The sequence below is a fragment of the Pipra filicauda genome, unplaced genomic scaffold (genome assembly GCF_003945595.2).
Source record: "Pipra filicauda isolate LSUMZ 115617 unplaced genomic scaffold, ASM394559v2 scaffold409_size848515_pilon, whole genome shotgun sequence".
In the NCBI taxonomy this organism is placed as follows: Eukaryota; Metazoa; Chordata; class Aves; order Passeriformes; family Pipridae; genus Pipra; species Pipra filicauda.
The window spans coordinates 475,137-494,699 of NW_024104542.1; the positions used below are offsets into that span (position 1 = coordinate 475,137).

At 35.5% G+C, this 19,563-nt stretch overlaps 1 protein-coding gene across 2 annotated transcripts in view; it reads left to right on the forward strand.

The window, feature by feature from the left end:
- NCAM2 (neural cell adhesion molecule 2) overlaps positions 1-19,563 on the forward strand; it is a 276,313-nt gene that overhangs the window by 207,734 nt on the left and 49,016 nt on the right. The gene's annotated exons all lie outside the window — the stretch shown is intronic.

The window sequence follows — 19,563 nt, forward strand, 5'->3', positions numbered from 1 at the left end:
TTTCAAAAAGTTTTTGAAAGGAATTGCTATTAATGCTAACAAGTCATTAATTTTCATCTGATTATGATCTAATAGCTACATATAAATTCTTTTACAGGTAAGATTTTAATTATTATAATTATCTGATTTATATTATTTATATGTAAAACACAATAGATGCTTACCAAGGCTTTTAGGCATTCTTGTGTAATCAATCATCCAGTAAATACAAATAAGTTTAATCAGGACAATTAAGCAGTATGAAATGAATTATATGCAAATCTATTCAAACATTCTGCCATTCTCTTAATTTCCTGTTTTCTTCAAAGTATCCCTATAAGGTGACTTTTGTCTCAGACTTTTCTAGACTGAGCTGTTTTCAGATCAAATAAGGGAGAAAATCCCAGTCTTGGAGCTGTAGTCAAGAATATCTATTTCCCTATTCCCTCCTCTTTGTCTTTTATAATGAAGAACGTTTCATTTGAAAGTCTGTGCTGATTGCAGCTATTGAAGGGGAGCGCAGAAAGTGAAGCAATCATCCTGATACACCAGTTTCAGACTATTAAGGAATTTAAAGTCTTAATCAACATTATCATAGTTCACCAAGAGATCAGTGAGGAAGTGGCACTAGATTTTTCTGCCCTTGGTAGGTGCTCTTCTGAATATGAACGCTGTTTTGTTACAGGCTGCCTACAAATCTCTGTGCAGCTTCACTTTACAGCAGTTCTCCTTGTGGACCGGAGTCCTGAGAGGAGCTGGATATGCATGGACAGATCAGACATTTATGACCCTGTCAGTAGTGCAAAAAAGCCCACTAATCCTGAAGTACTGTATGTGCAAGGTTCATTCTCCAAGGAGAGTTTGCATCCCTTTCCCTGGACAGCTGGTAAACCTGTGAGATGTCACCCATCCCCCCTCAGGGAGGGGATAGCCACAGGTGAAGAGCATGTGCCAGGATTTCTTCTGTAGACACAAAGAAACCAGTGAGAAGGTGTAAGATACCTATGCTGGGCAAAATTACCTTACCATGATCTTCTGTGAAAATTTATTTTTAAAAAAAGGACATTGACTGATCTGTTTCTGAGTAATCAACAAAGGCTTCATAAGAAACAGCCTGCATTATTTTTTGTTTTCAAGCAGTAGTGAGTTTTCCAAGGAAGAAGCAGGATTGAGTCTGTGAGATTCAGTTCTTCACATCCCTTCAATCCCTCAGAAAGCATCACTGGTATAGCTCTAATAGAGAAGCCATCAAGGTCTTGCTTTGTCTTAATAGCTTTATAGACATTAGTAATTCTGGTTCACAGGCAGCAAGTAAATGCATTTGTAAAGAAAGGGCCTTACCTTAGACACAAATCCAAACCACTGTGGAGGTGTGCTTGAAACCTGAAAAAAATGTGTTCTCTAAAAACATTTGGATGTCTTCAACAGGAATGCACAAAAAACTTTATTTCCTTCCTTCTTCTGTTTACAGGTAGATAAATAGAGAAACATGTCAATGGATCTTTCTTTTTCAGAGCATTTTAGTGCAATACTAAGGAAAACCAGTCTCTGCATTTGTAGTGCCACTCGTTTTGCTGGTGACAGAACAACATGAGGAGTACAGTAAAAACCCAGTCCCACATTAAGATTACTGTGGAAATGGACCTATGGGATATATGGATGGTTGGCACTCTCTTAGAGAAGAGAGATATACATTTGGGGATTTATGTAGCCAATACACACTCCCCCCTCTTTTGCTTCCCCTGAACTTCTTGGGTTTGGAAGTTCTCAGAATTCAGATAATTATTTTTTTTTCATGCCTATTTTAACTTCTTGCTTTTTATCATTTTTTAGGAAAGGTTTGGTGAAAATTTAGATTAATATAATTTTTTTTAATTTTTAAAATCAAATTATTAATATTTTATATAAAGCTTCAATAAATATGGAAGACTTCTTAAAGTTAGTCTACTCATTTCTTCAGTTTAGCAACATTTGAAGTTTATAGGTTTTCTGAGTTTGTAAGGAAATTACTAAAGTAGTAATGCCTAGATAATTTAGAATTTCTTATATGGGTTAATTTTTATATCATCAAATGACTGAAGAAGTGCACATAACAGAGTTTGCAGATGATAAAGGTGCATCTTCTTTACAAGTGTACCTTCCAAAACAGATCACTGTTAAACACTTAAAATTAATAAAGGAGGATAAAATTATAGTTTAGAAGGAAAAAGTATTTTTCAATCATTCATGTGTAAACTTCATAAAAGAATAGTAGAAGACACAGAACCTCTCTTGAACAAATTTGCATTTCTTACATAAGGTATTTTTTTCCTTAAAGCATTTGCCTACTGGTAAATTAACATAAAATTAAGTGTAGTTAGGTTAGAAACTGGTGAATCTAAGGATGTTAATTTGTTGTGATGTCCTAAAAATAACTTACTTAAAGAATTAAGTACTCTGACATAATTTTTAATATGCAGAGTTCAGGAAGCTACTGAACATGACAACCTTATAATCTTCTTAACCTTGGATCTTAAAAACCAGAGATGTCTTTTGTTTTTTATGTTCCTGAAAAAAAGCCAAATAAACACCACCACAAAAAAAACCCAAACGAAAAATCAAACAAAAATAACACTAAAACAAAACCAACTAACCAAACAAACAAACAAAGCCAACCAACCAACAAAAAAACACACCAAACTAAAATCTCTGGACTTTACTGGCATCTCTAGGTCTTGGTTTTTTTTTCAGAAGATATTCAGTTGAGTTTCAAGCAATTTAGAGAAATTAACCCTGGATTTATAATTTAGCATTTGTACAATACTAACACAAAACAATTTCTACAAAAGAAAAATGATATCAGCTAAAGTATACGTTCCCAAGCCATGGGGTAGAAGAAAAAATACAGAAAATGAAGATGTTATAAAAGCTACTTTTTTTAATCTATTAATGTGTTTTGAGTTTCAATGTTCAACAGTGTTTTCTTTTTTTATATTAGAGAATCCTCTTTTAATGGCAGAAAGCAGAAGCTTTATGAAATAATGAGCCAAGTATGATTCAATAATGAATGTGTTACTCATGAATATATTTCATGCAGTGATATCAAAATATAGCAAAAATACTTTATCAACATATGTTTATACTTCTTTATTGAATGTTTTATTGAAGGAGACAATAATTTTCAAAGCCTTGCAAAATAATAATCAGGCTATGTGCAAAGAGCAGTAAAATATAAATGTTTTTACAACTTCTCATTATAATTCAAAATGAAAAATATTACAACCCAAGAAATGCTGAAAACTTTATTCTTTGTGCAAGAAAAGAAAATCCCTTGACAGGTGGACTACAAGTGGCATTAATTTACATGTGTGAGAAATAAGCATAACATAAGGAAAAAATACAAAGTTTGTATAGCATCTTTTATGCAAACTGAATAACAATAAATGTAATATTTCAGCTTTAGCTATTAAGGAGTTATGAAACTTCAAGCACTAATGCTTGAATTTGCTTTCAACATAACTTTTTGGTTTCTCTCTGGTTCTTGACAAGTTTGAGATCAAACTTGAAATAATTCTTTGTAATTTCACATTCAAATCTCAGCAGGTTCTGTTAATTTTTTTTTTTATCTAAGTGAATTCACTTTCATGTACTTCATGCAATCCTAGAATAATTTAGAAAGAAAGGGACCTTGTGGTCATCAGCTCCAACTCCCCCCCATTGCAGCAGGGCCAGCTTGAAAGTTTTATTAGGGCTTTGTCCTGAGTTTTTAATTGTTTCTATGAATGGAAATTCTGTATTTAGAGGTTTGTTTGTGAAATGAGGGGCTTTTTTTTAAAATCAAGTCATATCTGTATTAGCATTTTCACATGCATTTAACTGGGGCTTTTAGGTACATTATAGTAGAGAAAGGATTTTCTGTTACCCAAGGTATGTGTTTAACCTGCTTTGTTGTGTTTTAGGCCTGGTACTGATGCTCTTTTTACTATACGTATCCTTAAACTTAGAGGAAGTTATGTACATGCCAGTGTTGATGAGGTGACTAAAACTTGAAGTTCTCTGTCTCTGTGTTATGCTTTTTACTTTTGAATTGGCTGCATTGAAATGATGTAGGCAACTCTTTCTACAAAGCTTCTAGTAAAAAAAAGAAATCAGTAAAGCTAAAATAAGGTCGTTCCATTTTCTACTAAACTTCATTTTCTATCCTAAAGCAAGACATTTTGATAGAGATCATATGAACAGACATTCTTTCAGAAGACTTTAGAATTTTATTGGATCACAGAATGTTTTGAGTTGGAAGGGACCTTAAAGATCATCTCGTTCCAACTCCCCTGCCATGGGCAGGGACAACTTCCATGAGACCAGGTTACTCAGAGCTCCATCCAGCCTGTTCTTGAACACTTCCAGGGATGTGGCTTCCACAGCTTCTCTGGGAAAACTGTGCCAGGGCCTCACCACCCTCACAGGGAAGAATTACTGCATAGTTTTCCACTGAGATTTCAGAAACACCACTATGCCAAAAGATATTCCTTCTCATGGTAAAATACAGCAATTTGTGCAATTTATTAGTGTAATTGTGAGGAAATCTAATAGATAGATGAGTTAGAATTCTCATGTATTATCTCTTAGGTTGTAGGGTTTGTATTTACTGCTTCTTTTGTATTGAAGCATGAAAGTATGTACCCCACTGATTATTAGAACAATTTCCCAGTGTAACAATACTTCACCATTAAACTGGGAAGACTTTCAAATGGATTCCTGAGAGATACAAACCCCATATAATTCAATACTTTTCTAAATGAGTTCAGTGATTAAGTAGAATATTTGTCGATCAAACAGAAATAACTTGTTTGGTAGGCTAAGCCAGCATTCAAAATTACTTTAATAATTGAAAATCTTCAAAGCAGAATTCAGTAATTTCTCCTGCAAGCTTCAAAAGCAGAAGAAAAATGCACTCATCAGCCTGTTCCAGAGGGAAAATACATTTTTGTAAGTATTTGAGACATTTAGTTCCTTGGCATATCTGTCAGATTTAGCTCCCTGTGACATGAATTGTGATCCCATGCAGTTCTGATATCCCACTTGCTGTTCCAGAGGAGTGTCTATGCCTTTCTGGAACCTCTGGAACTCCACAAATTTAGAAGCACCTGAAGTCTCAGAGGTTTTTGTGCCTGTTAAAGAAAGCCATAAATCATTCAGAAAACATTTTTGAGTTTTGAATTGAGATTTAGAGTCTGATTCTTCTTTTAGCAGACTGTTAGACAAGCAGTTTAAGAACAGTGAAAACATGGATGAAAAAACCTGTGAAACTAGACCCAAAAAATATATTGTCCCTTTTATCCCACTTGTGTGTTATGTCATATTGATTGTCATATTTTCAAATTACCTGAAATTACTAGTTTAATTAAAGAAATTGCCTGTTTTCAATAGGCAATAATTGTTAATATTGTAAAGAAATTTGTACATCATTCCTGTTATCAGTTAATATACTGATGATATTATTGCTAAGCCTAAATTCATGGGATTTTTTTTTCAAAAGAAACTGGGTATTTAGCTGGATTCAAAAATAATTTTCTCAATTTAAACCAGTTTTGAAATTACAAGAATGCAGGAATTGTATGTATATGTCATTAACCTATGGTGATGTAAGATACAATACAAATAATATGAATAAAACTTTTAAAAAAATATAAATTCTTGTGATAAAATGACATGATGCAATTTGCCAATACAATTTTCTATTACAATTTGCTATTAAAAAAAAAGTGAATGAATGGCTGCAATTTTATAACCAGTATAGATTACAATTAAATGGTAGCACAAAGATCATGTTTTATTCAATTTAATTTGGGTAAATGCTTGCACGTAAGAAAGTTATTCAGCCTTCTAATTCTGTCTCTATACTATTTTTGGCCTCCATCCAGCTTAATCTTTGCTGTAAAAGTCTCATGTGTGTGGAAAGGTTGAACTGTAAGTAAATGTCTTAAACTAAATTACATGGATGGATTAGAGAGACTGGAAAGTGAGAAGTGTAAAGGGAAAACTAGGTTTGAATATTTCAGGTTTTTATACAGACCTGAAACATCAGGAGACTGAGATGTACTTTTCACATTCAAAAGTGAATAAAATGTCATGAGAAGTGAAGAAAATCCAGACAATTTACTGCACAGCATGGGTTCATAACTAAAGGCCACTGAGTGTTATGCAGATATAACTACTGCCAATATCTGAGCTTACTTTTTTTTTTCAAGAGCTTGTAATTCTGTGTTTTTAATTGCATTTAGTCAACCAGTCAAAGTTCATTGCAAAATGTGATTTATGTGCAAGTGTTGGGGTTTTTTTAAGACATAGACTTGAAAATCTGTAGGAACAAATGCAAGATACTTTGAATGCATGAAGTATGTAGTAAATATTTTAACAAGCAATTACATGGAGAATTGGGTATTCCAAATGTATTTCACCTGATGCTCCTCTGTTGTGTTAACTCCTGCCTAGTTCCTATTTAGACCTTTCAGGCTTTTCATGAGGGCACACTCTCAAGTCAATTTGCAGTGAACATGCTGATCTGATGTAAAGATCTTGCTGATCTGGCTAGTAAAAGTAAGTCTTGTTAAGTAAATAGTGATGCAGTGCAATATTGGATATGAATAACTGATAAATGAGACTCATGGTGCAGCTGCAAATTTTGCCTTTCAAATCTGTATTGTATTCATCCACATTTACTTTACATTGCTAGTCTACTTAGAAAAAGGTAAAGTACATTTACAGAATATTTATGTGTATATAAACTTCTGCTGCATTTTGTAATACAAAACAGAAAAGTGTTTCTGGATGACAGCGTGTTCTTGGAGTATTTTCAAGGTCACTGAATGACAGAATAGTTATGAACAGGGCTCTCCTTCTGCCACGTACAACAATGAGCAACAGAAGGATAGCATGGATCTATCTGTATTACATTTCACAATATCTTTAAATTAATCTCCCTTTTGTCCCTTGTTCTCTCTCTCCCCATTTCTTTCTTCAGTGGTAAGGAAAAAGTATAGTATACATGATGAGGATGGGAAAGAAAAAGTTATGAAGGAAAAATTATCTTTGCATGTAGGAAGCAAAAAAACCAGTTATTGAATCGTGTCAGCCTTGAGGTCTTTCCTTTTGCACAGTAGGGAATGCCATGAAAGGCACATTTGGGACCACATTTTAGTCCCTTTGCTTGTCACTGTGAGGATGGTCTCTTTGATGATAGCAGTCACCAGGAGCTGGTATATTCTCACTTTAAATGGTGGTGGTTAGGTTTCTGCCACCTCCTGGGTAACAGAGCAAGTAGAGTCTCTTTTTCTCACACTTTGCATATTCCAGAGTTGAAAATTGCATGGCTTAGAGTCAGAACTCCTGTGTCAGAACCTGCTTCTTAGGTAGCTCCAAGGCTGCAGCAACGTATGTGAGAAAAGACATGTAGATTTTATATATTTTATTCTGTTTACTACTAGTAGGATGCAGAATTACAATCAAAGTTAAAATGTTGGGATTTTAAATAGCAGCCTTAACTGAGAGGCAAGGCTTGTTAACATGCATGAATTTGTTTATGAAAAATTCTCTGCTTCTCTGAGCATGGTAATAGACATTTTCATTCCTTGTTGCTCTCGGATATTCCTTTGGCTTACTATTAAGAATTCCTTCCTTTGGCTTACCATTAAGAAATCCCAAATTCTTGACATCTGTCTTGGAGTGCTGTAGGAATACTGGTATATTTGTAGTAATGAGTAAAGAGTAATTAATTTTCTTAGGTTTTTGAATCCATCTGGTTAAGCAAGGCCACCTCTTATTTGTATATAATAACATGGTGCAGTTTTGTAACACCATAAGAAAACTAGTGAATTGCATGGTATGTAAGAAAACTGGGGAATTACACAAAACATCTTAAATTTGTTGCAAAGTCTCATGGGAAAAAAAAATTGTAGCTCTGCAGAACTTGGCTGACAACAGGAAGGAGATGCAGTTGTTAAAAGTAAATTGCTGTCAGTATTTTCTTAGACTCGGAAGGCATTTTCTGTGAGGGATTTTTTTGACAATTTTTTTGTATCTGTGATAAAAAGATATTTGGACCAGTAATCAGTTATTGGTTTAGGATAAGTTGATAGTTTACATCTGAGCTATACACTACTCTATTAAAAGCAGTCAGCAGGAGCTTGTCCAGTCTTGAAACGGCAGTTGTATCACACTGAAAAATACTTGTCTGCTCAGCCTTTTGGAAGAAAGATATGAGTTCACTGTGTGAAGTCAGTCAAGCAAAAACCAACTCCAAGTAAAGCTGTGCTCCTGGGCACAGTTCTGCCCTCATTGGCAAGTCCTGTTTGCCAGTGACTGGTGATGCAGAAGAGCAGAGTCAGTCTGGACTCAAATGGGAGGACTCTGACCCACCAAATGTCACAGTATTGCAAGAATCTGTGCCAAGGTGTCCCATACCTGCGTTTCTCAAGCAGTAATGTGGTCCACAAATCTATGTGGACTTGCCACACCATTGGATAGCACATACACATTCAACCTAATGCTGAAACCACTTCGTGCTTGGAAGGTGCAACATTTGTCTGTTAGGAATTCAGGTAAGGCCTAGCTCACCTTTTTTCCCCAAGATCTCAGTAACAAAGAAATCATGGCTAGAATGTTGAATGTAGGAGACTCTCTTCAACTCCCAACTTTGTGTTGCAATTTTCAAAGGGGATGTTAGGTCACAACGAGATGTCCGTTGTAGGAAAAGAAGAAAAAAGGGCAGGAAAAGCTGAAATACAAGTAGTTAAATTCTTTCTGCCCTACAAGGCAGTGTAAGAGATTCTAAATTCTGGCACAGACTGGGATGGGATACAGTTTGATTTATACCACTGAAAAATGAGAGAAAGTGGTATAACTGTCTCAAGCATAGAAGAAAGTAAGGTATGTACTCATAGCTAACCCTCAGCCTCCCCCCTCAAATTATACTCCCTCCTTCAATAATCCACAGTGAATTCTAAACCTTGATATAAAGCATTGTTGCATTTGCTAAAATCTAATAATAAGTATGTTCTTTGTCATCTCCTAATAAATGGAATCCCTTAGAAGACCCTGTTTTATTTTCTGGGTTCTCTCTCAGTAAGCGTTGGTTTTAGCCTTGATTGGTGTTCAAAAGGACTAAAAAAAAGGGGGATAAATGAAACAATATAAATTATATTAATGCTGAAGGCCTTAATTGCCCTTCTACAATGAGATTAACAGTTATTCTTTTACTACATATTGTGATATTGTATGTTCGCTTAATAAAGCATCACTTAGAAGACTTACTTCTACTGTCTTTAAGTGTTCATATTGCCAGTGGAAGTTCAGATGTATTCAATGGCCTAGAAATTTTTCTTATAGGAGTATTTTAAAACTATATCTACAGAAAGTACATTTGATTCATGGAAAGGTTTAACTTAATCAGATTTTATATTTAGCAGTGTAATTTGTACTACTAAAATTGCAGCTATTATAGTCACATAAATATTTAACAATGAACCGTGCTGAGAACAAATTCCCATTGATTTTACTGTATTCGTTTATTGTTTCATAAAAAATTATAAGTGTAGTCCTTTCCAAGTGGCTGGCTGTTTCTTCAAGCAGTAGACCCTAAAATCCTTGCATTAAGAAGTGCACAATAGTTTTATGGCAGAGGAGGAAACAGAGTTCCAAGGACCAAGATAGTATTGGCCTTTCATTTATAGAATCGGAGAAAGGTTGGTTGGAAGGAGCATCTGGAGTTTATCTGGTCCAGCCTCCTGCTTAAATCGGGACTGGTGCCAGTCCTAGATCAAGCCAGGCATGGCTTTTTCTAACTCAGTCTCAACCCCCAAGGATGGAGATTCCTCACCCTCTTGTCTTGGTGTAACCTGTTTCAGTGCTTCATGTCTCTTCCAGTGTATCAATATTACTAATATCTGCTCTGAACTTGCCCAGCTACAGCTTGGGCCTGTTGTCCTTGTTGTGCTCTTTGGTGCCGCTGAGGAGAGTCTCACACCACTGTTTCTATCTCCATTGAGAAAGGATGTAGGTGACTGTTCAATTCCCCCTTGGCATTATCTCCAGCAGACTAAATAACACTCAGAACTATGCGTTGTTCATATCCTACACTCCTTTTGGTAGCTCTCTGCTGGACCCAATCTGGTTTCACAGAATCACAGAATATGCTGAGTTGGAAGGACCCACAAGGATCATCAACTCCAATTCTTAGCCCTGCACAGGACCATCCCCAAGAGTCACCCCGAGTGCCCGAGAGCATTGTCCCAATGCTTCTCGAACTCTGTCAGGCTTGGTGCTGTGACCACTGCCCTGGGGAGCCTGTTCCAGGGCCCAGACATCCTCTGGGTGAAGAACTTCTTTCTAATATCCAACCTTAAACCTCCCCTGACACAAGTTCAGGCCATTCCCTTGGGTCCTGTCACTGGTCACCCCAGAGAAGAGATCAGTGCCTGCCCTTCCTCTTCCCCTTGTGAGGAAGTTGTAACTGCGATGAGGTCTCCTCTCAGTCTCCTCTTCTCCAGGCTGTTTCATTTTGTTCTGGGACACACAGTCCCAGCTTGGTGTTACTAGCACTAACTAGAACAGGACAACAAACTTGCCTCAGCCTGCTGACTCCAAGCTCTGCATCCCTGTCTCCATTGGCCTGTGTGCAGCTCTTCCTACACAAACCTTTCAGCCTGACCAGAAAGACCTCTTGCTCCAAAGACCTACAGTTATCTTTGATCTAATCAAGGTTTCTGTTGGGCATCTTGGCACCTGCATTGGTGAACATCAAGGAATAGGGTTACACAGATTTTTTCTTTCGTTGAATTGGTTGGGATTTGTGTTGTGTGTTTTAAACTGCAAGAGTGTGATCAGTTCTTCTAAGGAGTGCACCAAAGTTCATCAGTCTCCATGAGATCCATTTCCATGATTTAGATTAACTTCATGCTTCTACATTTTAAGGTAGCAAACAATTAGCCATCAGCGAAAGCTGTTTAATTGAATGTTAATTGCAGCACTTCAGAACGCTGACAATCCTATGCACAGACAAAAAAACCTAATAAAAGTATTTCTTAAAAGCTTGTTCTAAAAAATTTATTTATTGAATAAATAAAATGAAGGGCTAATGAGTACTGTGAGGAGACCTGACATTTTAAAGGTTAAGTTATTCAAAGAGCATTTGTTTTTAAAATGCATTTAAATTCCGTGGGTTTTAAGCTCAATACATATTTCCATTTTAGCCAACTGAATTGTGCAAAAAATTAATTCATTCCGTATGCCTTGTTTAGCTTAACAAGATCTCCTTACAGGGATTATCAACAGTTACAAGGACTCCGTCTCCTGAACTTTAAATATTGGGATGCCTAGTAAATTTTTGATTGTCCATTCTTTCTTTGTCCTCTCCATTTCCTCTTCCATTTCTTCTCTCTTATCCCTTTCCTATTCTTTCACTTCCATTTCCCTTTCCTTTAATATGTACAAGTATCTTTTCTGGAAGTTGATTGCATTTTCAAGGATCTGGTATTAAGCAGTTTGCTTGGTCATCATAAAGGTAGTATAGGAAATTTTCAAAGTAAAACCTTGGAGAAAGGGATACTAAAGGAATAGAAAAGAGAGTCTTTTGGGGGGTTGGGTTGTTTTTTTTGGGTTTTTTTTGTTTGTTTGTTTGTTTGTTTGTTTTTTTAAGATATCAGTACAGCTTTGAGTATCTGTGTGGTTCAATGGGTGTTATTACAGAGGAGGAAAAGAAGCCCTTCTCGTTGGCATGGTGAAAAACACATTTGACTTTGTTCTCCATAATTTTTTTTAAGTGATGAGATACTTCTTACTAAAAACTGAACCAACACCTAATGTGATTTTGTACATTCCAGTTAGATAAAACGTAATCAAAATAGCAACCTAAGGTATTTACAAAAGGGTAATACAGAAACAATTGAATAAAAGCTTAGTGGTGTCAAATTTGAAGAAAGGGAAGCTGACTTGTAAAGGAAAGTGTTGGGTTATAGAAGAATGAAACAAAGAGTAAAGAAAATTCTGAAAATTTGCCTATCTCAATTTTAATGCAATGATATGAAAAATCAGGAAAGTTAGGACAAAATAAGTATTATTTTATGGATAGTCAGTATATCCATTACATGCTCTTATACATTCTTATTGTACATTAGTAAATTCTCATTTGATAATGTTAGAAGGTTTCTGTATGGAGAAGAAGCATAGCAAGTTGGAATTAATAGTGAAGCCTCACATGTTCTCCTAGAAATTTTGGCAATTTTTAATTATGGAAAGTTTGCTTTTACTAAAAACACACTAAAAACATTGTAATTAAAAATAATACAATTTTTAATGGGAATTTCTTCTCCTAACCTACCCCACCCTGCACATACAGTACTGTAAACCAGGAGAACTGGCTGTTACATTCCTGTCCTTTAGGTTAGGGTATACTATTATCCATGTCATCTTCCATTTCAGGGAACTACAGAAAATAGTAGCTAAGAAATATTAGTTAACAAAAAAGTGAACTATAGATATGTGAGGGAACTATTTCTAATTAGCATACACTGAAAACGGTAGAGAAATACAAAGCATTCCAAACAGTTACAGAATAAAAGTAAAATTATTTCTTTTATTTTGAAGATAGAATGTGTGTTTGAAATACAAATTCTGTCTTAATGGTGGTGAGAAACAAAAGCTCTCAAAGCTAGACCCTAGTTTCACGTGGGTGTTGATAGGACAAGACATTAATCAGTACAAGTGGCAGGGTTTGGTCATGAAATATTCTGTTATTGTCAATATCACAGAAAAATGTGAAGATGATATCAAGATAACATGGTCTCTTTTATCACTGGGAGTATGAATATATTTTTAAGGCTGTAACCTAAAAATATTACATACTTTTAATGATTTTTTATTTTTCTTAACACTAGTTTGCATAAATTATTTATTTTATATGCAGTGTGTCTCTGTTCTGAATGAGGTTATGGAAACAGTTTACTGTTACAATGATCCATCTCTGCAAATTGCTTTTGTTCCCGGAATTTTTCTCATAGGATTTTTTTTTTAAACTGCATACTCTGATGTTATTTTGATTAAATACAGATTTAACTAAGGGTGCTTTTGAAATAAATAAACTAGAAAATGAACTTCTAGAGAAAATCTATTCATTGTTATACCCAAGGTTTGTTACGTGACAAAACCCATCTTCTGGATTCATGCTGATTCCATTTATTATAAACTGTATTCTCAATCCACAAATTTACTCATTCTTAGGGGCTTTGATTTACACTCTTGCTTTCTTTATTTTCATTAATTTATAGCACTTTGTGTTTTATAACTATAATTGTCCCATAGATTATTTAACCTTTTCTTATTAGATTTATTTCAATACAAATAGATAGCAAAGAAAATCCCCTGAACGACTCTAAAGTGGGGATGCTACTCTTGATTCAGTTTGTATAGTGATATTTCAGAATCCAACCCAATAAAATTAAAAATTAAATATATAGAGAAAAGAGGCCTAACAAAGTAATTGTATTTTAGTATGTTATATATTAATATTAAAAAACTAATAAAGCCATTTTTGCAAAATGCGTTTTTAATGTCAGCTACTGAAAAGTATTTTCTAAGAAAATTGTTCATGTTAATGAACATTAGATTATATTAATTATAACTGATCTGTCACGCTTTATATCTTTATTCGTAGGTGATTGTTTGTATTCACAATTAATTAAACCTCTGCAACTTTTATTCCAAACCAATGCAATAATTATACATTATAGTGCAAAGAACGATGGAAATTCCTGACAGAGCTATTTTATCTGATTATTAAAATGTTTGCATTTTTTTCTGTGTATACATTTTAGAGAATGACTTAAGGCTTGATATTGTCTCCATATATATTAATGGAATTTATGCCAGTGATTTCACTGGCAGTAGGATTTGCATTAATTATGGGTTTTTTTCATATAATGTGCAACTTGAAATGTTTTCATTATTAGAGTTCATTCATTTGTGTAGTTGAATTCTAAAATTTATAGTCTGATGCTTGAATCAGTATTTATGACATTAACTGTTATTTGGGCAAGGCTGACAGGTGGAACTGAGACAGTCTGGCTGATTCTGAATATGAATTAACATTTTGTCTATTGTGTAGAAAAATCCTTTTTTATTTTTTTCCCTGTATTTCTCCCCCATGGCAAATTCTAACTTGATTTTGTCAATATTTCTGAGCTGATTGTAAGGCTCAGCTAGAAAAGAGAGTTTTTAAACTCTTCCTCCTACTGTGTAAACACATAGAATAAACAAAACAGATGCTGAAATTTTGGGAGAAGTTCCTCATATTCTGTGACATCTACAAGAGTCTTAGACATTTGTACAGAACTTTAATGCTCAAGTTCCTCACTGCTCTTCTCACATGTCGTGCTGCCATAGGTTCCTCACTGCTCTCTTCCTGTGCTTTTTTTTTTCTGTCCTTAAAAGAACATGAGTCATCATCACAAAAAGAAACCTGTTTGAGCTTCATAAAAATGCTATTTTATTTATTTTTCCTCTGAAAGAGGTTGTCATATTTCCAGGGGGCTCATTTTTTTCCTTGAGAGTAGTAAAATAATGAGTAATAGGTGCACCAAAATGCTATTAAATCAAAACACTCCAGTTATCAACATGCACTGTATTCAGTCTGCATTCAGTCTCTGTAGTAATACAGATGGAGACTAAAGAGAAAGGAGTAGGAAAAAAAATCCTAAAATTTGTAATGTTTCTTTGACAGAACTTTCACACTTCTGCCACAATCTCAAATATATACGAGCAAAGATGATATTCCAGGATTATATGTCTCAGATACTTTGTTTCAAAATAAATTTATATCCTACTTTAGTTAGATCTGACATCCTCAAGGGACTGAATCTGGAACGGGAAGAACACTGGTCCATGCAACAGATACCTCTCCAATGAGAACAATGTAGTGATGTGCTATTTCTGCTAATTAACCTCATATAAAATCTACTTTGAGATTAATGTAGTGTAACTGTACTATTAGTTCCCCTAACCTTCTTTGCTTTTGTGATGGTTTACGTAATATATCACAGTCCCTAGAAGGTTTCTGAGGAAGATTACTTTGGTGAAAAGACAATTTTATATGCCAGACATTCTCCCTCTCATTCTACTGTTATAAAGTAACGTAAATAACCTACCCTGGACCAGAAAAGCAGCTGGGGAATTTTGTTTTGATTTTACTGACTTGGATTTATGGTACAATTTATTTCACAGCAAATCTTGCATCAGATGTTGTTTTCCTGTGGTTCATCTTGACAACAGTTAAAATTTTGTAACAACAAAATGAACTTTTCTAGCTGAAATGCTTGCACACTAGATTTTAAATAGTGTGGAATTCTGCATTTTTTTCTATCTGTATTTTGTCTATCTATATTTTCGTGTTTGTTTTTGTGGGTTTTTTTTTTACTGCATTCATGTTTTTATTGTTTTAGATTTGCTTGCAAATTAAAACAATCTGTAAAATGAGAAATAAGGACTCTATTTTTAATATTGCTTAAACTTTAGGATTATTGCCCCAGAATATGTTACACTGAGTTTTTTTATGCAATAAGGTTTATTTCTTTTTCATGACTGTGTTTCTTTTTAAATTCTGGCCAACAACATTTTAATAAAAATCAAGCCAGTGTTCCTGGCATACCTTGTTAAAAAAGTATTTATAATTTTGTTTTAAACTCCTTATGTAGTATATAAAACCAAAACCAAAATAACTGGTAACTTATTGTATCATGATCTCCTCGAAGAGCACCTTGTGACTTGCAGTCTCCCTGTCTATCTTCTTATAAGTGGAAAACAGTAGGGTCTGAGCTGTTAATGTATTAATTAAGTAACTTAAATTAGTTAATTTAGTTAATTTGCAGAGTTCACAAGAGAATGTTCTGGTTTTCCCTCTTTAGAGTATTCCTTCCAAATCTGCTCCTCAATGTAACCCATCACTATATGAATAATCCCAGCAAAATCAGGCTACAAAATTGAATTCTCCAGCTGAAGCACACAGATATTCTAATTAGAAAGACAATATAAAAGCAAAAGAAGGTAGAAAGGTAGACATGACAGGTAGAAAAAAAAACCTGAAAAGTTTCAAATCATATTCTGAAAGAAAGGAATTTCACTTTCAGTATATTTTGAACTTGATAGACATCAATGAATATACAAACAGCACAACATACAGTATGCAGTGGACCAATTTTTTCACATTTATATACTATGAAAGTGAAATACTATATTTCCTTCAGAGCATTATTTGAAATTTTGCAGCTAATTACTTCAGTGATCATTGCAAGCTGTAATCAAAATATCCAGTGTGGCCAGGGCCATGAAATGAGTCCTGTAAGAAAATCTTAATTTTTATATGGAGAGATATATAGGATGATTTTATATTTAAATGACAGATGCATATCTTAAAAAAAAAAAAACCAAAAACAAAAGCAAAAACAAACAACTAATTTGTCAAGTATTTTCTTCCATTCTTAACATATTCCAAAAAATGTGATACTGAACAAGCAGTGGTAGTTTCACTACTCTTAGATTACTTTTCAGCCCTACCCTTTTGTTACATACTGTGGGACAGTTTTATATCTTACTTAATTATTCTAAATATTCTCTTGGAACTGGAGTATGTAAAGTATTCAGATCCAGAATGTTTTTTTTCTTTTTTTTTTTCCAGCAGGACATAGTTATATTTTTCTTGCTACATATATAATATATCCACATCTGCCATCACTGATAACAAGTTGGTCCAGCTTTTGAGGACATATTGTGCTATCAGATACAGTTGGGTTAATTCCATAAATGTAATTATAAGTCATTGTATCTAGACACATAGTGCTGTGCAGAGGATTCTGAAGTATACAATGATTCTTTAAATACTGCATATATAAGTAATTTTGTTCATTTATGTAGGCCCCAGGAGTCGCTTAAGTGTTTATGGAATCGAATCCTTAGGTTTCATGTATTTAATACATTTGTGTTTTATTAAGTGTTGACTCATAGTCATGCTTTTATGTTGTTTAAATTTTAAATACATTTACAGTAACACTAATTTTTAGTATGCCCTTAGGTTTATTTTCAGTGAAATTATTCAGCCTTGGAAAGTAGTCATGGCTGAAAGGCAAGTCAAACACTGCTACTGCTTGGTTTAGGTTTTAAATTTCATCTTAACAGAACTGAATGTTATATATCATAATCCTTCCCTTCTCCAAATTCTATTCTTATTCTCATGATGGTACTTTTCATGACATGGTTATACTTCAGAGTTTGATATTTTTAAATTTCATGAAATTATAAGGCTAAAATATGCTGGAAGACATACAGTTCTACTGCTTTGTTTACTAGAAAACAGTTATCATGTTTCAATGGCAAATTCATGCAAAGTGCCCATAATAGAGTGTGAAATGTAAAAGTTACTGTTTTTCCAAATTCATTGAATCCCTTTAGCACCACATGTAATGGAAACTCTAGCTGACTGCTGCAGAAACTAAAGAAATAAAAATTCTAATAAATCTGAACTCAAAAGACTAACAAAGAGTACGGACAGAAATAATCATGCTTTCATTGAATATGTAACTTGAAAAGCAGGCCTAAAGCAACTATAAAAATACTCCTCTATAATGAAAAACGAGGCTCCCTAGAGACTGAGAAAGATACTACTGCTTCTTTCTTGAGACATTACATTTCTATATCCTCTTGTAAAATATTACAGCCCCTGCCTTGCTGGGCAGGAGAAATGCTGCTGTGCTTCTAGTCAAGTCCATCTAATTTACATCCATTCCCCACTATGAATCTGACATATGGAGAGCTCATCACAGAGCTGGCAAACAGCAAACAGGCAATTGCTGTAGAAACAACAAAAAGAATCTTTCTGGTAAAGGCAGGGTAATGCTCCAAGAACTCTCTTTGGATCGATATTTCCAAATGCATATTCACCGTTGCTATTAGTAAATACAGTGCTACAATATTTATAAATATTATATATTATTTATTCCCATGAAGGATCCTGGAATCCAACAGTTTTTCCCTGGATTTTGTTTCTAGAGTTGTTTCTGTACAATATTCTTGCTTTTTGGCAAGCTTTTCCCCTGTTCTCTGCTTCTGATGGCATCTCCAGGTGCTATTATAGAGATAGGTTGTGTGAATGAATCCTGTCAGGGGTTCAGTCTTAATTTCTGAAAGCCTGTCATAAGTTCAAACCCCTTGGCTTCCCAAATCACCTTTTTTTGTTTGATTGATTGTTTTTTTTTGTTATAACTTAATACGCACTTCCATGCACCTCCTCTGAAATATATACAAACGTGACCAATTTACTTTCAGGTCCCTAGCAGATAACTCAGAACTCTTCCCTTGGTCATCATACACATCTGTCACTTTAGGTCTTGAATACTTTGTTGAACTGGCAGACGATAGCACCAGCAATTCACCACTGATGTTCATGTAACTGTGTAGAGTGCAGACCAAGGACAGTTCATACTCATCTGCATGAAGGAAAAATGGCAATTTATGAAGTGTATGAAGTTGGCTGGAACATGTATTAGGTGCCTGTTGCCAGTAAGGAAGAAGGAGAATTGCCTAAATTTTTGCCAGATTCCTGTCTCCTCTGTGCAGTGGGTGGACCGTGGCTGGATGCCATGTATCCAGCAAAGCCATTCTGTCCCTCCCCTCTGCAACTGGAGAAGAAAGAGAACAAAAGTTGACATGAGGACCAGGAGAGGTCACTCACCAATTACCATCATGGGCACAACAGTCTCGACTTGGAGAAATAAATTGAATTTATCACCAGTCAGAATCAGAGCAGGACAATGAGAAGTAAAACAAATCTGAAAAACACCTTCCCTCCACCTCTCCCTCCTTCCCAGGACCTACCTCCTCCCCACCAGCAGCTCAGGGAGATGGGAATGGCGGTTACTCTTAGTTCATCACAGGTTGTTTCTGCAACTCCTCAGGGAGAGGAGTCGGAGTCCTTCCCCTGCTCCAGTGTGGGATCTCTCCCACAGGAGATAGTCCTCCATGAATGTGAGTCCTTCCCGCAGGCTATAGTTCTTCATTAACTGCTCCAACACTGGTCCCTTCCATGGGGTGCAGTCCTTCAGGAACAGGCTGCTCCAGCGTGGGTCCCACAGCATTACAAGCCCTAACAGCAAACGAGCTCCAGCATGGGCTCCACTCTCCAGAGGTCCCTACCAGGAGCTTGCTCCTGCGTGGGCTTCCCATGGAGTCACAGCCTTCTTTGGGCATCCATCTGCTCTGGTGTGGGCTCCTCCAAGGGCTGCAGGTGTATCTCTGTTCCCCTGTGGACCTCCATGTGCTGCAGGGGCAGAGCTGCCTCACCACGGGCTGCACCAGGGGCTGCAGGGGAACAGCTCCGGCACTTGGAGCACCTCCTGCCCCTCCTTCTGCACTGAACTTGGTGTCTGCAGAGTTGTTCCTCTCACATATTCACTCTTCCCTGAGAGAAATTATATCTGTGCAATAACTTTTTTCCTTCCTCAATATGTTACTGCAGACACGTTACTACCTTCTCTGATGGGCTCAGCCTTGGCCAGTGGCAGGTCCATC